At 35.2% G+C, this 27,829-nt stretch overlaps 1 protein-coding gene and 1 pseudogene across 1 annotated transcript in view; one reads left to right on the top strand and one right to left on the bottom strand.

Moving 5' to 3' along the window:
- CNTN6 (contactin 6) overlaps nucleotides 1–27,829 on the top strand; it is a 272,370-nt gene that overhangs the window by 16,764 nt on the left and 227,777 nt on the right. The gene's annotated exons all lie outside the window — the stretch shown is intronic.
- Nucleotides 13,778–14,687, bottom strand: LOC112662886 (40S ribosomal protein SA-like; annotated as a pseudogene).

The following is a 27,829-nucleotide window of genomic DNA, read 5'->3' as shown; positions in this document are numbered from 1 at the left end:
TTTGAGAAAGAACATGTTGTTTTAACCACCAATTTTTGAGTTGGTTTGTTATAGAGCATTTAATAAGTGAAACAATTATGATCACTTAATTTTTACAAGGAAAAAAATGGTATGGAGTATCTTCAAATTTCCTATTGTGCACATTGCAGACCCCTAATGTGTACATCCTTATTAAAAATATGCTAAGAGTTCCATGGCATAGATTTGGCTTTGAATGCTGTATGTGGTTAATTTTGGACTTTCAAATCTTTAAAATTATAAACTTCTGCATCAGACCAAAGAAATGAAAAAAAAGATAGGAAATCTGTTAGATTCACTTTCACCTTGATGTGTTTTATATGTGCAGAGTTGGTTAGAACTTGAACCAATACCAAAATACAAGATATGAAAAAAAATACAAGATATATATGCTATTTTTGGCCTTTGAGGTGGCTTGAGGGGAAGAAGAGTAAAGCAGTTTCACGGATACCCATATACTTAGGTTAGAAATATGGAGAGTTTTTCTTTTTCATTTTTGAAAAATCTCTATAATTTTCTTAAGTGGTTTCTTTAATATACTGTGGACTTTGGGTTATTTTCATATCAGGTTACAGATATTGGTTAGAAGTCTGTCCAATGAACATCATATATTTCTTTGGGCTCATAGAACAATTTAGAGGTAAAAATATAACCAGAAATTGATATTTTAAAGCATAATTTTATTGTCACAATGCATGCTACCATATGGATTTTTGTTTTGCAGCATGATTATTTTGTTTTGCTAATGTACATGTTGTCATTAATGATGATAATAAAACTGCACTGATTTCCCCAAGTGTTATATTATTAGTAATTAAGAGAAACTCAGCTGACCTAGCTAATAAACAGGTGCTTTTCACATGAAAGTTAGAGAAATGACTATCATATATATATTTTTTGCTTTAAAATTATACTCATAGCATTTCTATTTCTCAAAAAGTTCCATTGTTCATTTGAAAATTAAATGTTAAATTGATTTGATTCTCTATATAATTATGATGTGACTGCATATTTATTCATACCAAATTCAAGAACATTCATTTGCAGTTGCCATTCATGTAGATGTCAAAAATGCCACATTTTATTGTGTATATTGTGAGAGGGCAAAATAAATAACCTTTCCTGCTTAAAATTAGATTGGTTTTTAAATATGTCATTAATCATATTTTAGACTTTACAAGATCAAAACGAAATGGCCCAGAATTTTAAATTTTCCTGAGTGATAAACACTAAGTAGTTTAGTAATGTTTGACCATGTTCCAGGTGTGTTGGTGGATTTCTGAAGATGGTGCACTTCTGTGTTCTGTAGTCTTTCAGTTTTTATGTTAGGTGCTAATGTGTATAATTAGCATGATTTCAGAGTTGTAACCCCTAAGGCAGAGAAGTATTTATAAGAGTTGTGGTCTAGCCACTTGAGAATAATATGAAATGGGTATAGAATTAATTGAGCTGTAAAGAGTTTGCTGAACAAAGGTAGCTGTAATCTGTGTCAGGGGGTGCAAAATTGAATCACAAGAAGCTATTTAAGGGTAAATAGGACCTGCAAAAATCCATCTCCATCTGAAGGGTTTAAACTTGAAGTCTCCAGTTCTTAGAGTAGATACAATTACAGTGTGTGTGAGTATTTTGCAGAAAATCACCTGAGATATAGTTGGTTTCTACTACCTACATTTAATCCTCAAGCTTCTACCCTCCAAAATGTTTTAATTCATTTGGTGTGGTAAAATTCATAAGAGGATACAAGTCTATCTATATGAGAAGTTTTAGAATGAATTAGAGACAAGGACATAAACAAAACCCATAGTATTCATACCTTTGAGGTAAGTTTAGGATTTAAGTTTTAGAATTAAGACTATACTAATTAGAATGGTTTCTGTGTGTGTATAAAATGCTTGTATACTTAAAACACTGAGGGGCCTCTGCCCACTCAGACTTTGTAATTAAATAACCAACAGAAAACACAGCAATTTAATTCAAAAATGTTTTTAAATTACTAATTTTTATTTTTAAAAGTTTGAAAATATTTAGGAGAAGTTAAGGCTTACTATTTTATTAAAGTAATATACAAGATTTAAATACTCAGAAATATTTTCCTTGTTAGGGTCTTAACGTTGATTGGCATTTAAAACACTCAGGAAAACAGAATATTTCAATTTTATGAATAATATCCAAAATATTAAAGAAATTGTAATAACCTAAGTTGTCAGTGAGCCTGATTGTTTAAGTATATTTAGTCTATTCACATTAAGATAATTGAATATGAATCATGGCAAAAGTAAAGTTTTTCTTATTTTACTAACATAAAAAATATAGCCAAATAAATTAAGCTTAACAGTTTTTTAAAGTTTTTTTTGTTTGAGAAAGGGAGAGAGAGAGCACAACAGAGGGAGTGGCAGAAAGAGAGAGAGAAGCAGTCTCCCCACTGAGCAGGGAGCCCAGGATCATTCTCTGAGCCTAAGAGGCTGAGAGAAGCTTAACTCTCTGAGCCACCCAGGTCCCCCTAAGTTTAACATTTTAAGAAGAAAACAGCGTACATGAAATTCTAATAAAGTATATACTAGTGTACAGCCCTCACTGAGTACTGAAACCCTAAGTTCTATGGAGGTAAAGAGACTCACCCAAGATGACAGAGTAGACACTGAGACTCAGATTTTAATATGCAAATCCAGTGGCTATGGTTCCCATATTCATTCTTAAAAAAAAGTTAGCTTTTTGTAGATGTGTGCAAAATTTTAGAGTAAAATAACATCATGTCCTGAAACAATCTGTAATCTTTTATTGTTGATTTTCTTGCTTAAAATGGAACAAAGCCAAAAGAAAATAAACCTACAGTACATTAAAAGAAGTCATAATGCTATAAATAAGATATTATCTGCCATTGTTTTTCTCTTCCCAGTTAAAAAAAGTTTATCTTCTTGGATATGATTTTTAACTCTAAACAGAACCAGCAGTTTTGCTGCTATTGACTTTTTAAAACAGCATAACTATTTTGAGTCTATACTCACAATATATTCTTATTTAGAAGGCATAATAATTCATTTTACATTATTTATTGCCTCTTGAACAGATTTGAAAAGAGGATCTGAGTAATATCTACAAAAATGGTATCTTTTTTATTCTCTTCATTTTACCAATTTTGATGATGATCCTGTGATATAAATCTAAATGGAAAGCAAATAGACCCATATTTTTATTCATATGCACACACATGCTTTGTATTTGTATAGAGTTATATCAGCTTTTTGACAAAGGGACTACAAACAGATTCAAAAAATGTTTTTATATTCAAAAAAATTTTAATGCTTCCTCTCACTCTTCCCTTTTATTGTAATTTTTCCAATTTAATTATTTTCATATATTTCTTCTCCACACAGGCCCTTGATAGTTTCTCTCAAGGGTAGGTCAGTTTTAAACTACCTATGGGTGGTATTTTAAAATTGTTGTATTATATTTAAGCATTTATATTCAGCTGTTATGTCACCCTTGGATATTCTATGTGACCAAAAATACCAGACCAGTGTTCTTCTTCAGGGAAAGTGCTTTATGCTCTCTACATCTGATATTTACATGAGAGGTATTCAAAAAGCAGTGAACAGAGTTTTAGGAAAAGAGATGGATGAATTGTCTTTTTAAATATTAATGTCAAAAAAGCAGAATTACTTTTTGATTTAGGGTATGCAAATATTTACTTTTATTAAAAGTAAATCTTTAAAACATATACAACTCTGCTCAAAAATAGAAGAACCCCTTTTTTTAATTGAAAAAAAAAACACATAAAGCAAGTATATTATCATGGGGAAAGTAGGTACTTTCTATATCATTGTCAAAAAACAAAAATTGCTTCTTGATTTAGGATCCCATAAACTGATATAGAGGTGTGAGTGGCTGGAAGAAATCAATACCATCCATTGTTTCTCAGAAGGTGGACTATGCACACATTCTAGCTTCTGAACATTTCTAAAATAGGTTCTCTCAAAAATGGCAAATTTGGGAAATATAAATTCCTTTTATAGATGAATCCTGCAGTAAGATGACATATCTTATAATGACTCCACTAAGATTTTCACTTAATATTCAGCAGCCCTGAGGATTTCTCTATCTTCTACTCTAAATCAGTACTTCAGGAAAAAATGATGAGCAGCTTGACAGTGTTGTCAGGATTGTGATTGATATGAAGCTAGCATTGTGGGTGATATGAATATAAGGCCTCCTGGATCCTGACCCAAACCTACACTTGGTTTCATGACCTCTGCTTTGTCCTTAGTCACAGGAAGATCTGAGATTCTTAGTGTAGAGATAAAACTTGTCCTTCTCTTTGGGTCCAAATGAAGAGGGAGTTGGGAAGAATTCATGGTGGCAGTCAGGCACATTCAGATTTGAATACTAGTCAGCTGAGCCACGTACAAGCTGGATGAACTGGGGACATACATTTTTATTTTTCTAGCCTCACCAGTTTTCTCACTTGTAAAACTGGGAAATAAGAGTAGCCCTATCTCTTATGGTTATTTGGAGGATTAATTGGTATTAATGAATCTAAAGGTTTAGCACAGTGTCTGAGATATAGTGATTACTCCGTGAGTTTCAAGTGGTATAGTTTCATTAGATTCATTATGAATAAAAAAATGTTGTAGATGGTATAAGGAATGTGGTGGCCCACTGAGGACCTATAGGGACCCCATACAGTATTTGACTCATCTCTTTTGCAAATGTGTGTTATTCAGTTCAAATTAGTAAGGGTAACAAGACTAGCCACTCACATTATATAGTCCCAGGTACTTTTCCAAGTTCTTTACATAGACTAACACATTTATTTTCATAAAAACCCTCAGACATAAGTAATACCATTCCACATTTTACACATAAGTAAAGTGGGACCCGGAGGGGTAAAAGAAATTATTCAACATCAAACAGCCGTTAAACAGTGGAGCCAGAATTCAGAACCAGTCAGTCTTTTGCCAAAATCAGTGGGTTTTACCACCATACTCTGCATTCGTAAACTGAAAACCAAGGCACCCTAGGGCACCCCAGAGAACTCACAGAGACACCACAGGATACAATTAAATGTTTCAGAGAAATACATCTGATGTTCAACATGTCAGTTACTACATGAACTACTACTTTGAGGTTTCTTTCAACATCATATGGTACTACTTTCCTTTCAGTATTACATCTTTGTTGAAGCTGGGTTCCCAGTAGTTGCTTTGTTAAGAAGCAAATACTGCATGACAGTCAATATAGAGCAGGAAATAGGCAGAGCACTCTTATTCCAAGGTTTGACAAGTCATGTTTTGTCTAAGAGGAGCACACTTGCCATAAGTAAAAGTGGTTATTTTTGAATGGAATAAAAGTATTATTTTTCTTTCAGCATATACATACTGTGATTTTCTAACAGCCCCCTAAGTTGTTAGAATACAAATTGTTTGAACCAAACTACTTTATAAATGGAACTGTTAGATGCTTATTTTGGCCTAGGGATGCCATAAAAAAATTACTGAAACAGAAAGAATAAAATGATCAGAAAAAAGTTGCAGAACTTCTACATTGCATTATTCAGTGCCTCAAGGAAAATTCTATTTGAAATTTAGGAATCAGTTCAATCAAACCTTAATATTATTAAGGTTTAATAATTTCTCAGGTACTTAGAAATTCCTTTCTCAAGGAGCTCACAGTAAAATATGGAAAACAGATACAAAAGTTCCTCAGACTGTATGGTGTTAAATGTCAGAAGGACCAAATCCTCCCAGGCAGGTCACACAAAGATTTGGAATGACCATGGCATTGAGAAATGGGAAGAAATTTCACTGGGTGGAAAAGCAACCATAAGAAGAGATAAATGAATGAGAGAGGTCAAAATATATAACATTTGTAGAATAATGAGTACAGTAATAATGGAGCATTTACTAATTACACTGTCACTTCTTAAATACTTGTTAGTTCCCAGGCAGTACTTTTGGTACTGGGTTGTGAAGATGAAAGTCAGAGTGTCTTTCCTAAGGCTCTGATATCTCTTGGGGTTCCTAATAAGAAAACTGAGTTCAAGAGAGTGGTAGGAGATGAAATTAGAAGGGATGGATAGGGGTGGAAGTAATATATTGCTTTTAACTTCTAAAGAGGCAAGGGATGTTTAGAATAGTAAATAGAAGATCTGATTACTTTGGATTAACTAGTAGCCAAATGCATTCACAAATATTGATATTATTCAAATTAGCTTCCTCTTACTGAAAAAAGATGCCGAATTTTTGTATCCTCCTGCTGAATAAATGAGAAGCATATGTATATTTTTCCAGAATCATGACTTATTCAGTTTATAGTCTAATTATTGGTTGAGAAGATAAGTAAATAACAAATTATCATATGAAAAATGTGAGCCTGGGAGTAATTAATGCAATAAAATAGATTGCTCAATATGTGAACAACTTCATTGTAAATTCTAGGAAAAGGGCTTGATTTCTGAAGAAAGATAATAACATTAAAAAATCTTAAGGATTGAATTAAGAGATAATTAAAAATATTTGCAGGATATAGTAATCAAATTCAATAATCAAATTCACTAACTCCGGCACGATGAGACTATTGAATCTGCATTTCCCTATTTGTCCTAGAGGATTGTCTCAGGATGCAGTGATAACTCTGCTTTGTCATCTAGTTAATCCTAGATAGCTCTCTAGTGTTAACTGGAGACCTCTATTAAGTTGCAGATTATCTCAAGATGCACACAGCAATTCATGAATAATTGTATGTAATGGTATCATGTTACTAAAACACATTTATCAAAAGCCCACACCTACACAATGGACTAAGAGAATCATCTCTCTAGGTTATCTCTTCATCGTATGGGCACACAGCTAGAACAATCCTCTCCTCATATATAGTCACCATTCATTTATTTGTCCATTCAATAGAAATTTGAATGCTCACAGCCAGCCACTATGATAGCAAAAGTACTACAGAATTCAAAAGAGCAGGAGACGATTTCCAGCTGGAAAGAGTCCAAGAAGGTAGAGGCATACAATCCATGTTCTAAAGAATAGACTCTTCAGTTATATGTGGGTGTAGGAGTATTCAGTATTCTAGTCACAGGCTGTGGAAGGACAGGAAGGTATAAGTAAACTAAAAGGAGAGAAATGATTGTAATGGCAGGATGAGTGATAGCATTAATTGAAGAGATCTATATTTGTGTTCACTGGTATAAGCCTCTTTCCTATCTAGCTATCACATAACTTGAACGTAGTTTGTTATTAGCTGTTGCTTTATTCACTGATGAATCAAGCCTTGGAGATGTTGAAAGCTGAGTGTCTGTGTGTTGCAGGAAGGGAGAGGTGAAAAGAAGTAATAACATCCTCTTGCTTTCTCCATTATTAACTCAATTCAGACAAAGATTATTAAGCACCTTCTATACGTTATATCCTATGTGAAATTATGTGGATGTAAATTTAAGAAAAGACAAATTTCCTGTCTCATAGGTCAAAAAAAACATGGGAAGCAGTAAAGAATCATGATAAATGTAGTCAGAAAAAGAACACAAATGTAGATATAGTCAAATGTTAGCTCAGAAGAGGTAAAGGATAATTGCTATTGATGATCAAGAAAGAAGACTTCACAGAAGTGTTATTTTAAGTCTCAAGACGTTAAGCAAAGAGATTTCTCACTCTCTGTCCTCCCTTGAAAGACTCATAAAAGCTAGGAGAACAAGCAGCAGAAACAAAAATTCCATTGTTAATGAAACAGAGACTAGTATAACTCAGAAATACAGGAATACAAAACAGAAGGATACATGGTAAAAGGAAATGAAGAGAGGAAAAAAGTCGCACTGAAGTGCCCTGACAGAAAAAAAAGCTGCAAGAAGGAAATGAATTACCTTGCAGATTCCCTAAAAAAGATCAGGAGCAGAAGTTACCTTATAGCATGAAAGTAGTAAGGAGGGATGCTGAGACTGAAAGTAGAAGACTTATCTGAAAGTCTTTCACTTGGGTTCCCAGATGTCTACTTTTTCCCATAGTGGACTATCTCTCTCTCTCTCTCTCTCTCTCTCTCGTTCTGTCTCTCTCTCTCTCTCTCTCTCTCTCTCTCTCACACACACACACACACACACACACACAGCCTATTGGAAATTGGAGGAGGAATATTTGCAGAGAAATTAAGCTAGAGAGGCTGTAAACTTTCAGTCTTCAGACAGGAGATAAAATAACATGAAACTTCAGATAGAAAACTGAGAGTTTAGATGATCCTTCTTTGGAGAAATTGAGAGACTCCAATTATAACTCATAAATATCCATCTTTAGGAATTTTTCAATGAAGAATAGAGTCAACATTGATAACCTAAGAATTAAGACCACCAAGCAATAAAACACATCCATAATTATAGATACATGAATGATTATTTAGGGTTACTAAACATTTTAGGAAGCCTTCAGTGTAGGAGAGTGAGCCCTACAACTAAATAACAACTATTAAAATGGCATGATAAAGAAACAAATAAGAAAACCTCAAAATTTACCAATTTCTTTACTTTTCTTTTTTAAGATTTTATTTATTTATTCATGAGAGACACACAGAGAGAAAGAGGCAGAGACATAGGCAGAGAGAGAAGAAGGCTCCATGCAGGAAGCCCAATGTGGGACTCGATCCCGGGACTCTGGGATCACACCCTGAGCCAAAGGCAGACATTCAACTGCTGAGTCACTCAAGTGTCCTCCAATTTCTTAATTATAAAAGCTTTTTCATCCAAGAAAAGGAAATTAAAACAAATAAAAGGACACAATATACGAATTAGAAATAATTTGTAAATTATGAGACTAAAGTTAAGGGAATTATCCAGAAAGGAAACAAATAAAAATAAGCTGATGAGTGGCAATATATAAGAAAGTTAAAGAATTAATGTATAAAGTTCAACATCCTAGTGAATTTCTAAAACATAGACAAGATAAAATTAAAAAAAAAGTGGAGGAGAAAATAAAATAAGACATATAATCACAAAAGTGGCCCAATTCTAAAAGGCATAGGTCTTAGGATTCAAAGGATTCCACATCCAACACAATGAATGTGAAGACCCAAATCTTGAGAATATCCTATACAAAGAGAGTAAAATGAAAAATTTTAAAATCTACTCCCTGTGATCAGATATTTAAGGAAATGCTCTAAAACCCAGGGAATAGAACAATAAGGAGAGAGACAAAGGGAAGCCCCTGAATAACAGCAGTTCCATAAGCCTAGAGAACAAAAGCATCTTGGAGTAGTTTATGTAGGACTTACAGGAAATCAAAGGCATGGACTGATTATTTGGCAGGCCTGATTAGGAGGACATTTGAAATAGAGCTATCCTACTACCCAACAATTGTACTACTGGGTATTTACCCCAAAGATACAGAGGTAGTGAAACGATAGGATACCTGCACCCCAATGTACATAGCAGCAATGCCCACAATAGCCAAAGTACGGAAGGAGCCAGGATGTTCTTCAACAGATGAATGTATAAAGATGCGGTGTATATATCTTTGGGATATCACGCAGCCATCAGAAAGGATGAATGCCTACCATTTACTTCAATGTGGATGGAACTGGAGGGTATTATGCTGAGTGAAATAAGTCAGTTGGAGAAAGATGATAATCATGTAGTTTCACTCATGTGTGGAATATAAGAAATAGTGAAAGGGACCATAAGGGAAGGGGGAGGAACTGAGTGGGGAAAAATTAGAGAGGAAGACAAACCGTAAGAGACTCCTGACTCTGGGAAACAAACAAAGGGTTATAGAAGGGGAGGTAGGTAAGGGGTGGGGTGACTGAGTGACAGAAATTAAAGAGGCAAATGATGAGATGAGCACTGGCTATTATAGTATATGTTGGCAAAATGAATTTAAATGAAATTTTAAAATGAGAGGAAAAAAAGGAGGACATTTGTAGCAAAAGGGTTTTACAGACCTCTTTAAAAGAAAGAAGATTCATTCATCCATGCTAAGATATCAAAGGAAATGAAGCTATGAAGAAAGCTATTACCTCTTAAAGAAAATGAAAAGTTGTTTTTAAAAGAAAAAAATATGGTCAGATTATTTGGATCTGCAGTAGACAGTATTTGGGTGGTCATAGTCATTAAAACACTGAGTATAAATTTAAAGAAAAACCAGGTAGGATTATGCCAGGGGACCTGGAGAGAGCAATAGTGATGTAAAAGAACGATATTGTCACCTGTCATAACTGGCAGCCATTGGAGAATTCTGTTTTATGAATCAAGATATTGTCATAACATGCATATTATTTAAAGCTTGAGAGGTAAATGCCTGTGGAAATAGTTGGAAGACTGAAAGTGGATACCATAAGAGTATAGACTAGGGAGATGTGTATTCCTTGTTGTTTTTCTCAGACATCTGCTTTTTGGCTTCTTAAATATGTGTGTGTGTTATTTTGATAAGGATATAAATAAATTTTAAAAATAAAAAGAAAGGATTTTTGAGAGCTTTAGCATACTATTTGGTGTTTTCAAGATTATCAAGGACAGAAGAACATGGTAGCCAGAGAGAAAAGGAAGATTAAAAGCAAAGCTTGGAAATAACAAGTCCTGTCCATGGAATTGCCATATGGCTGACAGTTAAGAGGCAGAGATGCAACGTGGCATAATGGTTAAGGCTCTAGGCTCAGGACTCTATCTTCCGTTTTTGTATTATGGCTACACAATTTGCTGTGTGTCCTTGATCAAGTTAGTTAATCTCTCTAAGTTTCTGTATTGATATCCATATCAGAAAATTGAGGAAACTTCTGAGTGGCTCAGTTGGTTAGGCATCTGGCTTTTGATTTCAGGTCAGATCATGATCTCAGGGCTGTGGGATAGAGCCCCACATCAGCTCCGTGCTGGGTGTAGCACCTGCTTAAGATTCTCTCTCTCCCTCTCTCTCTCTGCCCCTTCCTCTCTCTCTATTATAGAAAAAGAAAGAAAAGAAGAAAGAAAGAAAGAAAGAAAGAAAGAAAGAAAGAAAGAAAGAAAGAAAGAAAGGAAAGAAAGAAGAAAGAAGAAAGAAAGAAAGAAAGAAAGAAAGAAAGAAAGAAAGAAAGAAAGAAAGAAAGAAAGGCCTTAATTAGTACTGTAGGAGACTCATCCACATGTTTTCAGATGCTTCTAAGCTCACCCAGAGATGGAACTGGAGAAACCCAAACTTCCTTTTTTCGAGTTCCTGTGTTGCTCTCTGCTTCTTCTCCAGAAGCTTTCTTGTCAACACAGAATGCAAATGGGAAGTGCTAACCAGAAGTGTCAGGGATTTAATGTCCTCAGATGAAGTAAAGGAGTAGGTCAGTAATATGCTATCTTTTCCATCCCTTCCTGAAACAATCCTGAAGCGCATACTATGTGGTTCCTCAGAGAGTCTGCAGAGGAACAATGTGACATGTTACTAGGTTTTTTTCTGTCTCTGTCTCCCATTTCCCATATCACCTGTTTCTTGTTATCACTTCTCCAATAAAGAAGTCCTATTTCAGGGTCTGCGGTTGAGGAAAGCCAGTCCAGTTCAAACAAATGCATAACCCATGTTTTCAGGAGGATTAAGTGGTATAATCCCTACAAAGCACATTTAATTATTTACACTGCTCCAGGCACATAGTAATGTTTGCTAAATATTAATTGTTAATCCATTATTATCATTGCTAAATGCTAGAATGTGAGGAAAGTCTTTTGTATCTCAGTTATCAGCTTAGGCATTATCCTAAGGGTAAAAATGAGGCTTTGGCAGAATAGAAATTAAACCTATAAGACTTAATAACTAGCTGAATATGTGGGGGTGGCGGTGGGTGGGAGGGAAAGGCTGGGGCTTTGAATAACTCCGAAGTATTTGACTTGTATGATTAATGGAATGGCCATGTCCATAAACCAGAAGAGGAATGAAGAAATTGTAGTTTCATTTGAAATAAAATTCCTTCCTAAAAATAAGTAAACATTTTAAGGAATGTAGTAAGCAAGCTATTCTTGAGATATTTAACTATTTATTTGATACAGGTTTCAGGGAAGAAACATCAGATTTGGTAAAGAAAATTGGGTGTCAGGGTCAACACAGATGCCCAAACCAAGAGATCAGGGACTTTGAAGTCTTGCTTTCATAAATGCAGAAAATGGGACCTTCTAAATAAGTGAATTTTATCATTATTTTTTCCAACTGTCTTTCTCATTTGTTATTCTGTCCCCTCCTTGAGGTTATGGTTGGTGGACAGGTGGTCAATATAGGCAGCATAATTGCTAAAAAGATGAATATGTATTTATTTCCCAAACCAATCCAATTCATGTTGTTTTCCTCAATTCAAGTACTGGATACTTTGTCTTTCATATAGTCAGGTCCCTCTAATTCATAATTTAATGGAAATGATTTTGGCAACTCCAAGAGACATCTGAGAGTTACGTTTAGCATTTGTGTTATTAACATTTTCTGCCAGACCAACGACCTTCGTGTTAATAAGATGGCTGCTTTCCAATTCTTCTTTAGGAAATGTCATTTTTCTTTCCCTGTTTTCTTTTATTTACAAATGTAATCTCTGATCCAGACATTTATAAGGTGAGAATGGTGAGTGGCTAGTGTTTTAGAGGATTGTACATAAAGGGTAAAATTCATTGATCCATCTCACATCTTTAAACCCACTTAGGGAATGATTTTGAAAAGAAATCAGTGTGGCAAAAGTCAAGGAGGGAGCTATTGGAGAGTGTGTCACAGGCTTTTTCAGATTCCTTATTCCAAATAATTGTAATATACATTTTTAAGCTAAACTGTTAGCAAACTGATGATTTCAATTTTTTTTAAGCCTGGAGATACAGATCATAACATGACTGTCATTCTGTTTATCTGTTGATGGTCTGATTTTCACCCTTAGAACGTTAATGTCAATAGGCACATTTGAGAAAGAGAATGAATTACATTAGGAAAACTGCATGTGTGTGTGTGTGTGGTGTGTGTGTGTGTGTGTGTGCACGTATGTAAGAGAGACAGGAAACTGCAAAATTCAGAGAGAATGCTCCCTTGGCACAACTCAGCTCTTAGAATATAAAAACTCCATGGCCACAATCATACATATCTAGGTATTTATGTTATTTCTTCAAAGTTCTGAAAAATGAAGAAAAAAGTTCTGAAAATGGTTAAACTGAGGTGTCATTACCAGGTTCTAAGAAACTTTGAAAGACAATGTAAGTAGAACTGAGTCCATTGAAAAATGTTAGGTTGGTAGCAAAACTATAAAAGCCAACAACAAACCTAAGGGAGAATTGCAAATATGCATAAACATGCAAATTCAAGTATTAGGTAAGCATATTTTTCTCTTTATTTTCCTACCCTTTTCTTCATTTTTACATTTCCTTCACTCCGTCTTATGTCTCCCCACAATATTGTTTTTAGTCAAATTTATTGAGATATAACTCATATATACTGCGTATATACATTTTAAATTTGAGTATGGAAAATGTATATGCCTGTGTAACTACCTACCCCCATCAGGATATGGAATATTTCTATAATGGACAAAAGGTCTTTCTTGATTTCTTTGGAATTAATTCTATATCTCCTACGCATAACCACTGATCAGATTTTGAACCCTATAGATTAGTTTAGTTTTGTTTTGTTTTGTTTTTTTCCTGACTCTAGAGCTTTGTTTAAATGGAATCATACAGTATGGTACTCTTTTATGCTTTATGATTAGTCCAGTGTTTTTTTGTTTTTTTGTTTTTTGTTTTTACATTTAGAAATTTTACACTCCACCAACTTTATTTCCATTTGGTTTGTCTTCATGGAAAAGCAGCTTAGGACCACTAAGTGGCTGCTCCTACCCATTCAGTGGCCTGAGCAGCAGGGGCTGCAGATCAGTCTTCAGTGGCAGGCTGAGTGCTCCAGTCTTTGGTAGGGAACTGCTTAGTGGCCCACAGGGCACCTGCACCCTTTCATATCAGTCTGTGGCTTTAGGTTGAGTAGCAATGAACTTGGAAACTGGAGTGGTCCATTCATCCCTGAAATTCCTCTTTGGTCACAGTCTTTCAGTAGCAACCTGCTCTCCCTTTTCAGCATTTCCAGGTTCTGTGTGGAAGCTGAGATCAGGCATGACTTCCCATGGGTGTTTACAGGAAATGGTGCAATGCATGTGCAGAACTTCCTGAGCCAGCATCCACCACATCAGACCCACTGAGTGATTTCCCTTGTTGCGAGGGACAGCAATGTCCACATAGCACGGGGCAGAGTCTGTGTTACACAGGGAAATGGTAAGCAGGTTGACATAAGACACTTCTGTGAGAGGCTAGTGGTCCACCCTAGGATCAGTAACCATCAGAAATCTAGGCTTCCTGAAGGCTGGCTGGATACGGTTAGTGAAGGTTCCAGCAATAGGGGTTGCTTTAGTAGCAGTAGCACACTTCATCTCTGCTCACTGGCCACTATTCCTGGATGATATGACACTTACAGTAGCCAGATTTTCATTGGCAATGAAGGCATGAGCTGCCCGCAGAAGGTTCTCTCAGATTGTCTTGTGATTTTGATGTAGATACCATCACTTTTCCTTTTGTAGATATACTATGCCATTTGGAAGTCAAGGTTGGTGCCATCTAAATGGACTCTTGCTACAAGGAATTTGAGGACATCCTCTTCCTTCACTTGCAGGACATTAAGGGCTCCCAACACTGTGAAAGTTTTCCTTTGAGTAACAATTGGAACCCAGAACATGCCATATGGACCCCTCTCTGGGTAGCATGGAAAAAACTCAGCATAATATTTTTGAGATTCATCCATGTAATTAAATGTATCACTACCTTTGTTCCTTTTTATTGCTTAGTAGTATTCTGTGATATGAATATATTGTTATTTGTTTATCCTTTCACCTGCTGATAGACATCTTGGTTGCTTTCAGTTTAGAGCAATTATGAATAAATTTGCTATTAATATTTCTGAGCAATTATTTGGGTAGATATATGTTTTCATTTGCTTTGGATCATACTTAAGATTATAATTGAAGGATTGTACACACATTGGACTTAAACATTTTCCAAAGTAGTTGTGCCATTTTACATTTCTACAATTCTACCAGCAATATATGAGAATTCCCACTGCTGTAAAAAACAGCATTAGAATTTTAATAAGTATTGCTTTGAATCTGTAGATCACACTAGGTTGTCCACATTAACAAATTAACAATATAAATTTTCCAATCCATGAACATGGGATTTTTTTTCATTTATTCAAGCTTTCTTTAATTTCTTTTGTTTTAAGATTTTATTTATTTATTCATGAGAGACACAGAGAGAGGCAGAGACACAGGCAGAAGGAGAAGCAGGTTCCCTGCAGGGAACCCAATGTGGAACTATTCCAGGACTCCAGGATCATTCCTTGAGCCAAAGGAAGGCAGATGTTTGACTGTCAAGCCATGAGGGCATTCCGATGATTATAGCTTTATTGTCATTCTTTGAGGTTGGTGTGGAAAAGGGGATATGACTGTTCTTTCATCACATAGCATGAATGATTCTTCTTTTCTCTTTTCTGTTACAGAACTCATCAGTGTAGACTTTAGAACTCTACTCAGAGTGGAAAACTGATTCCAATGGTGTGTAAGGATTCTGTGAAGACAGAGTCATCTTTTTTAAAAAAGATTTTATTTATTTATTCATGAGATACACAGAGAGAGAGCCCAATGTGGGACTCGATCTCAGGTCTCCATATCATGCCCTGGGCTGAAGGCAGTGCTAAACCACTGAGCCACCCGGGCTGCCCTCTTTAATTTCTTTCAGTAATTTTTTGTAGTTCTTTGTGTACAAGACTTGTGCCTCTTTGGTTACATTTACCTATAAGTATCTTCTTTTGAATGCTGAGGTAAATGGAATAGTTTTATTAATTTGCTTTTTAGATTGCTCATCGCTGGTGCATAGGACACAACTGATTTTTGTGTATTGATCTTGTACCCTGAAACTTTGCTGAATTCATTTAGAAGCTTTTTTTAAGGATTCTCTGGGATTTTTTTTCCTTTTTATTTAATTTGTTTCAAGTTTTTATTTAAATTTCAATTAGTTAAAATATAGTGTAATATTGGTTTCAAGAACAGAATTTAGTGATTCATCACTTACATACAACACTCAGTGCTTATCACAAGTGCTCTTCTTAATACCAATTTAGCCTCCCTCATCTTCCTTCCATCAACCTTCAGTTTGTTCTCTGTAGTTAAGACCCTTTTATGGTTTTCCTCTCTCTCCTTTTCCCTGTGTTCATTTGTTTTGTTTCTTAATATAAGATTGTGCCACTTACAAAAGGGGATGCTTTTATTTTTCTTCTTCTTGATTTGTATCTTTCATTTTCTTAACTAAATTTTACAGTACACTATTGAATTGCAATTGTGAAGAAGAGCATGCATGTCTTGTTTCTGATCCTATTAGAAAGCTTTCAGTCTTTCACTATTGAGTATAATATTATCTGTAGGTTTTTCTTAAATACTTTTTTATCATTTTGAGTAAGTTCTTTTCTATTCCTAGTTTTCTGAATGTTTTTATCATGGTAGGGTGGTAGATTTTGTCAAATCATTTTTATGCATCAATTAACATAATCATGTTTTTTATTCTCTTTAGTCTCTTAAAGAGATATATTTCATTATTGATTTTCTTATGTTGAACCATCCTTGCATTCCTGGAATAAATCTCAGTTGGACATGTTGTGTAATCTTTTTAACGTGCTTTTGGATCAATGGTGATTTTTTCCTAGATAGGCACTTGGCAATGTCAAGATATTGATTATTATAACTGGATGAGTGTGCTACTGGCATCTGATGTGTGGAAGCCAGGGTGTTCCAATAGTCTACAATGATCAGGACAGCTCTTTTTCCTCCACAAAAGGAATTAGTCATACCAAGGTATCATTATTGCCCAGGGTGAGAAACTTTTAATTATGCCAACCCTGCTAACATTCCTCTAGTGTGGACAACCATTCTCTCGCTAACCTATTACCTGATCCCACTCTCTTCAGACTCCTTAAAACACCTCACCTTCCTCCTACCTTCTTTCATGCTCTAGCCATAGCAAACCTTACTTAGTTGTTTTTTTTTTTTTTATCAACCAAGTTATCTTTTGCCTTCATTTGCTATACATATATTTCCATCTGATCAGAACATCACTTTCCCTCTCATTCCCCAAAACCATCACTAGGTTTCACTTCTACCCATTCTTCAGTTCTCCAGTATTTCCTCCAGGATGGTTTTCCGATTCCCTTTAGACCAGGAAAGGTACTTTTGCAGTGTTTTTCCCAAATGTGAGCACCACTTGTGAGATTGCATTTCTCAGTTTGTTAAAATCACATTTTAACTTCTATAAAGTCCTAGAGAATCATATCCAATCCTGTTTGCTCTTTTTATTAATCCTAATTGCTTTATCATCATGACCTGCATCTTTGCCACTTATGTATTTGTATTTTGTTTCATTTTTTTTAAGTTGCAAGAATAGACGAAGGAGGCCAAATTCTTTTTCCTTTATCTGTAACATTCAGGAAGAGTGGGAGTTAAAAAAATGTAAGTTAGTGTTTTATGTGTGTACATCTCAGATATCTCTGAAACAAATACTCAATTAAAATATTTTAATTTAAACAAATATTAAAAAAAAAAAAAGGAATCCCTGGGTGGCTCAGCAGTTTGGCGCCTGCCTTTGGCCCAGGGCGTGATCCTGGAGCCCCAGGATCGAGTCCCACGTAAGGCTCCTGGCATGGAGCCTGCTTCTCCTTCCTCCTGTGTCTCTGCCTCTCTCTCTGTCTATCATAAATAAATAAATAAATCTTTAAAAAAATTTTTAATTTTAGTTACTTAAATAATCTGACCCATAATTAGTTATTAATATATCTGAACTCTTAAAACTGTCAGATAGTCCAGTATCTGCCTAAAGATTGGGACGCAGACCCAGAGTTATAGAGTACTAATTTTTAGAATTGGTTCTTGAATAAATTACCACATATACAAGCAAGATTTGAAAGTGGAATTTGGGGCTAAAGAAAGTAGCTCATGTCAGTGTTTTAAATCAATAGGCTTGGATTATGGCTTTCTAAGAATTTCTGGTTTCACAGGCAGTGTCCAATTTCCAAAGAGCGAAATAAAATGTAATCTGCACACAGTCAAATGCCAGGGGCAATGTGACTATTGTGCAAGTTCAAACCAGGTCAGAATAAAAATGACTACTAACCAGCCATCTAGCTTGTAAAATGATATAAGAACTCATTCTCACTTATTGCCCTTTACAAATATTAAAAAATAAGTCATGCTGTCAGCAAGATGCCTCAAGTTTCAGTGTTGCTTTAAGGACCAGAAATGTTTCAAGCAGGAGTTGGCTATCATGTGAACTTCAGTAAATCAAAGGCTACTTTTTCACTTAATCTAATCAAAGTACTGATAATATATCCTAATGGTTATTTGACAAGCCCCAATACCCTGAGATAGTATCATCTTAGGAGAAGATTTAAGACAAAAGCCAACACCATGTTATTATGGCATGCTAGATGTGTTCTGCCTTTTGGGGATTGTAGTTTTCAGTTTGTTTGGTTTTATGTTTCTTAGCATTTTTCAAAATTCTAATTTCTTCTTTTATCATTAGCTACATACTAAAACCTCTAGAACTATTGGCGTTTGCTAAGGTCTAACAACCTTCTAAATGCATATTATGTTCCTCAGACTATTTTTGCCTTGCTTGTATGTTTGCCCAAATATTTAAATTGAAAATTGTTTGGAGAAGTTTTAGATTTCATTCACTTATTTTGCTTGCAGACTTTCTGAGCCTCCATTTCCTCAGCAGCAATGTAAAAAATTGGAGAGAAAGTTAATCAGTACTTGATATTTTAAAAAGCTTATACATGTATATGAGTATATACTGATTATAGGTGCTTATTAAAATAAATCTATTATTCTGGTTAAGGTAAATCTGGTCCTCAGACTCATTCCTCTCTTTTGTCTTAGCATGCAGTAAGGCAAGAGTACATTTAGCTGGAAGGGTTTTTAGAGATTTGATCCTCTCTAATCAGCTTATCTAAAGTAGAAGCAATGACTCCCCATTTCATTATACCCCAGGTCACTATCTTATTATTCCATTTATTTCCTTTTTCATACTTACTCTAACCTTTATTTATTGTGATTCTGCCTACTTTCTTTTTGTCTCTGACAATACCATCTTTAGAATAAAAGTACAGGAGTGCAGGGGCCATGTTTGCCTTGTTCAATTTTTTTAAATCACTGACATGAAGAGCACGTAGTAGGTCATCAACCAATACTTGTTACATTAGATATTTTTGATTGCAGATATAATATTATAGAGATGAAAAGAAATGCCCAGGGTAAAGCCAGAAGAAATGACAAAGACTTCCACAAAGATTGCACAATCTTTATATTTAGAGCTTTTTCCTAAATTATATCTTCTTCGTGTCTCCTCCTCCTCAAACTCCAACTAGGAACTTTCAACATGACCAAAGGAAGGATAGAAAGAAACCCATTTGGAGACAAATACTTTTGTTACAGGTTCTGAATCTTCTTGTTTCCTAATAATCTGATAGGTCATTAATACATCATTGGTGGCTTAACCATTCTAAATACTATTTTTATATGTATCATATATAGGTACATATAATAGTATAAGCTATATAAGTAATATAGAAATATATAACCAATATATAAGTATTAATATATTATGATTTAATGTACATAATGTATGAATTATATGAGTATACATTTCATTTGTTTTATATTACTATATACACTTTATATATACTTTTGTAAAAGTACTTATTTATATATTTGCACATATAATGGAAATGTTAAAAAAATGCCTGCTCTCCTTTACTAAGATAAACAGAAATGCGGTTGCTTAAAAGACATATCATAGCACAGTTCGATAATAATTACACAACAGTCACAAAAAAGACAATCTATTTGTCATTTATAATTATTAATTAGAACTTTATAGAAATGTTTCTTATTATATAACAATAATATTAAATAATAGGTAAAAGGAGAAAAACTCTGTAAGATTGATACTTTGTGTATTATAAACCAAATCCATTTTTGGTTGCATAAATTCCTTGAATTCTAAACTTTTCAAGTCAAATTTATCTGTATTGCTGTATACTCTCAGAAATATATGTAAACACATAGACCTCTCTGACTATACTCTGTTCCCCTAGAATCATGAGGTTCAGTTAGGCCCAATTATTGGATTCAGCTGACACAACCAGAAGAAATTTGTCAAGTCAATAAATTAGTTTCACGTCCTATATACAAAAAAATACAATGATTGATTTTTTTACTTTTTAATCTGTTAGTTTGACATCAAGTATTCTCAGCATTAAATGTGTTTTTATTGAATCCCTGCCCCCTGGGTAATGCAACCCAACATATAATGAGAGGATTTTTTCTATTTTCCAGAATTTTTTAGGACTTTCCATTAAGCTAAAGCATTTGTTGAACTGATATTCATGAAACTTCAGTATTTGATATGGCCATTCAATTTTTGTGAGTATATATATATATATATATGTATATATATATATATATATATATAACATAAATTGCTCAAGAAAAAAATTGAGAGAGATACCAAAGGGTATTTTTTTTTAATTGAGAGAGTACCCACTACAGAGTTTTATAGCAGAGAATCACTGTCTACAAGACATATTCTAAATTAAGAAATTAAGTATGTTTAAGTATGTACCAAACAGATTTATGTAATTGCCTTCCCTTTAGCTACTGTTAGATTTTACCTTGAAATGGTTTATTATTGGTTGAATTTTAGAGGCACAATTCTGAGGCAATACCTTATCATTTTGAAATTGCTATCTCTCGTGTCAGAATAGTTTTCCATACCACAGCTTTCAACATTACTTATGCACCATAAATGTATTTTGACATTTTGTTACATAATGTCTTACATAATGTTACTTTGTCTTATTTATGCCCACATGATGATGGCTTGAAGTACAAGGCAAGATGTGTGTGGCCAAAATACAGAGGAGATCCCACCTCTACTTTGTGATCCTCCATTGACACCCATCTAGGGCCAACTATCATATTCCTTGTCATCAGGTCAGCTTCTTTAACTCAATCTTGTTTGATTTTCTCCTTGCTCCACAATTTAATCAGATTAACAACAACAACAACAACAAAACAACTGCCATCCAAACAAGCAAAGTATATTCCTAAAGTCACAAAGAAAATTAGAGACAGGGCCTACAGCAAAACACTATATAGATAAAAAATTGTCTTATAGAAGCCTCTAGGGATGGAATCACTGAGTTTAGAAGTGAGGAATGTAGCTGTGCTGGTTTGAGGGAAATAAAGTCACTAGCAGCTGACCTAACATTTTTCCTTTTGAATGTCAACAGCCTCTTACAGATATACATACTGCTAAGCAGCAACATTGTGGTAGCTGTTTCTCAAGTTCTTGATCAAATGACAACATTAGAACTTCTGATTTTCCCTTTAGCAACCCAAATATATTCAAATTATAAATTGAAAGATATTGGACTTCTAATAACTCAAGATTTCTGTGTACTATTAAATTCCACAAAGCTATTTTGGATAGGTAGTTTTTTATTTCTTATCTCATCTTCATTTCAATATTAGAACAACTAGGTGTATGCCTTCTTTTATTTGTATAGTTTTCTTTTTAGTATTTATGTAAATGGGTTTAAGTGAGAAATGAGTAAAATATATTCCAGGAAGGATATTAGAATACTAATATAGCTAATGCCATTCTTGGGAACCACTTAGGAAAAAAATGGATTCATTTAAAAAAGGAAGTTATAGAATATTATCAATCTTAAAAGATCAGCAGAGTGCTCTTATAGAACTATCACTCTGGAGAACATGTACAGAGCAGTATGAGTGCCACAGCCTTCAGCATATGCTTTTAAAATTATATGCATCTGTTAGTGTCAAAGGGCTCAACTTTTCCTGTTTGCCTGGAATGGTCCTGTTTATAGAATTCAAAATATTGCGTCCCAAGAAATCCTCCATTCACAGATAGCTCAAGAAATTTGGTGCTGTTGGTCTGACCAAAAGTTTTGAGTGAAAAAGTAGCCAGGAATGCATTATCTTTGGGCATGTAGGCACAAGTTGGAAGAAAATGTGGGCTGATTTTTGGCTTCAACCTGTCCTAATTTTGTGACCTAAAGCAAATCACCAAACTGTTCACTCTCACTTCCCAGTTTTTCCCCAAAATATGAATAATACTTTTCTCACATGTAATTGTGAAATATAAGTAAAAGTATGAATGTGAAATGTATTCTAATATTCAAAATACTGTATAAATATGTTTTTCTTAACTCCAACAAGTTTGTAGCATCCTTTCTACGTGATAACTGTTAGAAACATATATACTGTAACTTTAATGTCAAGTGTACATGACATGGTTTTAGATAAGAGTTTCTGTACATTTATAAATATTGATTTCAAGTCCCAGGTCATGCTTTTAAGTATCTTCGCTTTTGGAAACTATTTACATTAGGCAATATTTATTTGTATAAAATGACTTTTGTCTTCTTTTTTGACTTTTCATCATTGACCTTATTAAATACTAAGTCCTTTTGAATATATGTATGCAAATATGTCCAGGTAGACATAGATACATTTCCTTAATGTGGAGTTTAAAAACTGGTTTGAAAGGCCAAACCTTAATTTTTAGTGCGACTTACCTATTGAAAGTCCTGTCTTCTCTATATTCTCTTTACTTTTTTTTAAATTTTTTTTTTTAATTTATGATAGTCACAGAGAGAGAGAGAGAGGCAGAGACACATAGGCAGAGGGAGAAGCAGGCTCCATGCACCGGGAGCCTGATGTGGGATTCGATCCCGGGTCTCCAGGATCATGCCCTGGGCCAAAGGCAGGGGCTAAACCACTGCGCCACCCAGGGATCTCCTATATTCTCTTTACTTAATGAAAAAGCCAATTACAAAACAAGAAGATTGATAAGTAGCAATAATCTTGGTATTCTAGTCATAAAAATCCTTAGTGAAGTCCAGTCTTCATAAAAGGCACTGACTGTATTTTAAGGCTAATTGTATGTCTAATAGCAGAGGTTTAATAATTGTAGCTGATGCTGTCCATTCACTGAATGAATCTCCCACACCACTACCCACCACCAAGATTCACCACTACAACCCTAATGACCAGCTAATACTGTGGAAACCTATCTCTGACTGTTTTGTCACATAAGAAACACGCTTTGCTCCATGTAGGACAAACTAGAACTGCCTGAGAGTTAATGCTCCCAGAAGCAACCATCAATCCATAATGGATGGGGAAAGAATAAATAAATACCCATCTTCTGTGCCTTCAGTTAGGATAACTATACATTGTTCTGTACATTGTAGTGTTCCCCAGAAAGACTGGGATTCAATTGACCACAGTGATAACAGGCCTGATCACAAACCTTTATCTTCATTCTTTGTTTGAGTAATCCATTTCTCTTCGCTTTTTTTTTTTTTTTTTTTTTTTTGGATCACCTCCCCAAACAACTTCTTGTATTCAAGTCCTTACTTCATAATCTACTTTGAGGGAAACTCAAAACAAGAAAATAATGTTTGGTAAAGCAATTAATCTACCAGTATGAAAAGATACACACATATCCAAGTAAACCTCCGTCTCTTTGTGTCATCTTTCTCTAAGTTGGTTTTGTAACTGTTACAAAAGGAACTCAGTCAGGATTTGGGGAGAGTAAGTCTTTCTTAATTGAGGTGGAGCTTATTATTTTTGCTTTGTCTCTAGAGATTCTTTGAATACAAATAATAAAGTTGAAGTCATAGAATATATAGAACAGCAAAGGAACTGAGAACTATTTTTCTTACCTGGGAGGTTGACCCATAACATAAGAGGCAGACCCTGAAGATGTTCCAGACAACTAAGTTCTGCTAAAGCCTGCTCTGCTATGTGATAAAAGTTCTTGACACTTAGAAGTTGATGTCTTGGTGTTCTACTTGTAAGTGGTAGGTCTGATAGGAGATTAAGGACTATGATATGTATCCTAGAAATTCAGCACAAGAGCTCAGAAGCTGGTACAGTGTGAATTATGAGCCACTAGACACATAAAGCTTGATGATCATGTCTCATAGCCTGTGGTACACAAAGGGAGGTTCTTGTTAATGCTGGTGGGAGCTGTGTGCAAGCTTCACACGAACAGTCAGTCCTTCAGAGTCTAATCAAAGGCTGCTTAGGGGGTTGTTCTCCTTGAGTTAATGGAAGTATGAGTGTTCAATGAAGGGAAATTAGCCCCAGAAGACAGGGAAGCAAATTAAACCTTTATTTTGATTTGAATTGGGAGTGAATAAAGTGTTCACTGCTCACTAAACTCAAGTGAAGTTAACATGTGAGAATGAATGAAGACAAACTTCTCTGTGTGTCAGGGAAGACCTCAGGGCACTTTGCACCCAGGAGTCTCCTGGGGCAGAGCTGAGTTGGAGGTGGCCATTCATCATACTCTGAAGATGATGGGGATTTTCAGTAAATGCTGTATCAATGTAGTTAAATCTTCCCAGAACCAATAAAAATGCCCTTGCCTTTTCTACCCTCTATTACAAGTAATTGCTATTCATCTACTTATGGATATCTTGGAAGTAGTCGCAGAGTACTTGGAGTGCCTGGGGGATGAAAAGTTTGAAGGAAAAATGTAGCTGTATATCATTGGCATTCATGAGCAAATTCACATTAGATGTTTGAAAGGGAGGTCCCCAGGAGGCAATAAGAGAAATCAGGAACAATATTGTGCCAAAAATATTACTCTGACCAGGACATCAGGGAGTTTATGTCAGGTAGAGTGAAGGAAAGGGATTTGGAAAGAAAAGATGTATGTGCTTTTCTATATGCATTTAGTTTATTTATATGTGTACATCCTCTGAAAAAAATAGTATATTCTGGGAATTGACAACCTGATTGGGCCTGAAACTTGTGAAATATGCAGCTGTGCTTGTATTTATTTTACTCTAAAACCTCTGAAAAAACATCTTGCAACATGATCAATACATTTTCAAACTCATATCCTTTTAAAATCTGTTTGCAATCAGTAAACCAAAAATGGCTTGTACCCGGGTACCAGTTTACATTTGGGAAGGCATGTTTAAGTCACTGGGGATCCAGCTGCAGAATCTGAAGTTGTTGTCTTTTTCTGGAAGTTATGTAACTTTTTGGGACCTAAAGATCAACTATCCCATTGATGTCATACCAGACACATAGTTTATAAAAACATATGAAGAGGTGGGTGGGTGATACCATGTTTGCCTGGAGTCACTTTAATGCAAAAAGAATTCTTCCTTCTACTTATGTGCTCATTCTCAACTCTTCAGGCCCTTGAAAGCAGGTAGTCTAGATTAAGTCTACTTACTTCTGTTCACTTCCCTTATATAAAAAGTCTAGTGTGGGATGCCTGGGTGGCTCAGTGGTTGAGCATCTGCCTTAAGCTCAGGGCGTGATCCCGTGTCTGAGATTACGTCCCACATCAGACTCCCTCTGCCTATGTCTCTGCCTCTCTCTCCCTCTCTGTCTCTCATTAATAAATACATAAAATCTTTAAAAAAATAAAATAAAAGGTCTAGTGTATCACCTTCCAAGGAGATTGTACTAAAATCTATCAAGATAGCAAAGAGAATAGTAACTCTCAAAATTATTATTGCTTCCAGATGGCTTTTTCCATAACTCCCTGAAATACATTTAAGTCACTCATAAGTACCAACAAAGCACCCATTCGCTCAGTGAATTAATATAACTTAACCACTCCAGTGTACAAGGACACACACACACACACACACACACACACACAACCTAGAAAAATAGATGATGCAAAGTATATCATGAAAAAGCAGACATACCTTAAATGTTTCATTCATTCATTCATTCATTAAAGATAAATCAATTAGACGCTGAAAGAAAAGCAAAAGCATTTCTAAATGAAGGTATAATAAAAAATCTTCATGGAATAAAGATCACTGAATCTTGGCAGAATGCTAAAATTAGAGAATTCCAGGAAGATGGACAAACATAATCAAAGAAGCATTCTTGAAAATGACCTGATCTTTTAATTTTTTTGTTTTTGTAGTTAATAATGATGATAGTGATGACAATAATAATAGCAATTATTATTAATTGAGCCCTAATTTCATCTGAGATGCTCCTCTAAGCAGTTTATGTGAGTTAACATATCCTTACCTCAAACCTGGAAAGAAACTATTATTATTATCCTCATTTTTGAGGAGGAAAGGCACAGAGGAGATAAGTAATCTGTACTAAGTCTCCCCTAGTATGAGGCAGAGGCTGGACTGGAATGAGCAGCGTGGCTACAAAGCATGGGCTCTTACCTGCTACTGTCTTCTCTTGAGGAGCTCACAGAGCCCCTGAGTCAGTGATTATTTTTCTTCTCATTTCCCTGCAGACATGGATTGTCTGACAGAGCCCATGTCATCTTTGAGAGCAACACTCTGCTTTTATTCCCACTATAGCCCCTCCTTACTTAGACTTTTTTCCCCAAATTACCTTCACATTCAATCTGCCTCCTGTGATAGAAACCAATTAATACTATTTTCAGAGTAATTCCAGGCACATATATCCAGAGAGCTGACAATAAGCCCGTGCTTCCTGTATATAATATGAAAAGGAGCCTTGTCTTGAAATCAAAAGATCTGGGGATGAGGTCCAGCTTAGGCACAAACCATCTATGTGCTTTTTTTATCCTATGTGGTTCTAGGAAAGTTAATCTCACTGAGCCTAAATTTCTCTTTCCTGGTAATTTAAGAAATCAAAAAGAGACATTTTATTTGACAAATCACCTTTCACACTGTAGATCATTTTACAAAAGTGGGTACCATTTACATGAATATGAGTTTTAAGTGTTAGAAGGCAGTTAAGTCCTGTTACTAAGAGGGCACAGAGCAGACATGAAGTGGCAACATCCTAATACCCTCCCCTTGGGAAAGTGTCCAATCAGGTCAAAAGGTGCATTTATTTTGCCTGCAAATGCTATCTCCAAAGGTGATAGAATGGGCCAAGGGCTGGGAATGAGGTCGGTTCTCCATGCCTCTTGCCACAGTCTCTCCTCTCAGGGCCTAGGTATTTAATGAGAATAACACACCTTCAACAAGAAAAAAGCCTGATCCGCATTTCTGTAATTTCAAAAAGCCAAGGAAAAGGGGCACTTAAGAGACTGAGGTGTAATGGCATTCCCAGTTCCCAAATGAGTTATTATTTTTTTCTTTCTCTCCTTTTATTTTTATTATTTTCAAAATTCTAGCCTCTCAATAGCAGAGGAATTTCCCAGACTTTTGCAGCAACAGTGTTGACAGGCAACTGCATTTTCCTCCTGAGGCAACTCCTATTTCTGTGAGGTCAGGACTGCCAATGGGAGCACATATCAGGGGACAGGTTGATGGAAGAGAAGGCAAAAGGTCCAATTGTCCAGGGGTTGGGGACCATGAACCTTAGCCAAGGGGAACAGAATGGAATCAGTGTACATCCTGCTGTGAGTGTTCACTATTTTTTTCACCCTTTCTCTCGTAATGGATAGCCTTGGAAGAAAGTGCGTTCTTTCTCAGCAGAGAGCCTACGACTGCATAGTTTTAATACATTCATGGTAATATGAATATATAGATTTTCTTTTAATAATTCTTTTCCAGGTAAGTCAGAAAATTCACACATCCAGGCATTAAAAAAAGAAGATATACCATTTACTTCGGTCAGAAAATCACTGATTGGCATGAATGTGATTAGAATCCAGTCAATTTTCCTGATCAGTTATGCAGGAGAGAGATACTCAAGTCATTTAATCCCTGATGTATATCTTGGGCTTTTTCCAAGTTGGAGAGCTCTCTCCAACCCTTTATTT

This window comes from Canis lupus, chromosome 20 (genome assembly GCF_003254725.2).
Source record: "Canis lupus dingo isolate Sandy chromosome 20, ASM325472v2, whole genome shotgun sequence".
NCBI classification, from domain to species: Eukaryota; Metazoa; Chordata; class Mammalia; order Carnivora; family Canidae; genus Canis; species Canis lupus.
The sequence above is the reverse complement of the archived record's forward strand: the minus strand, read 5'-3'. Positions and strand labels throughout refer to the sequence as shown.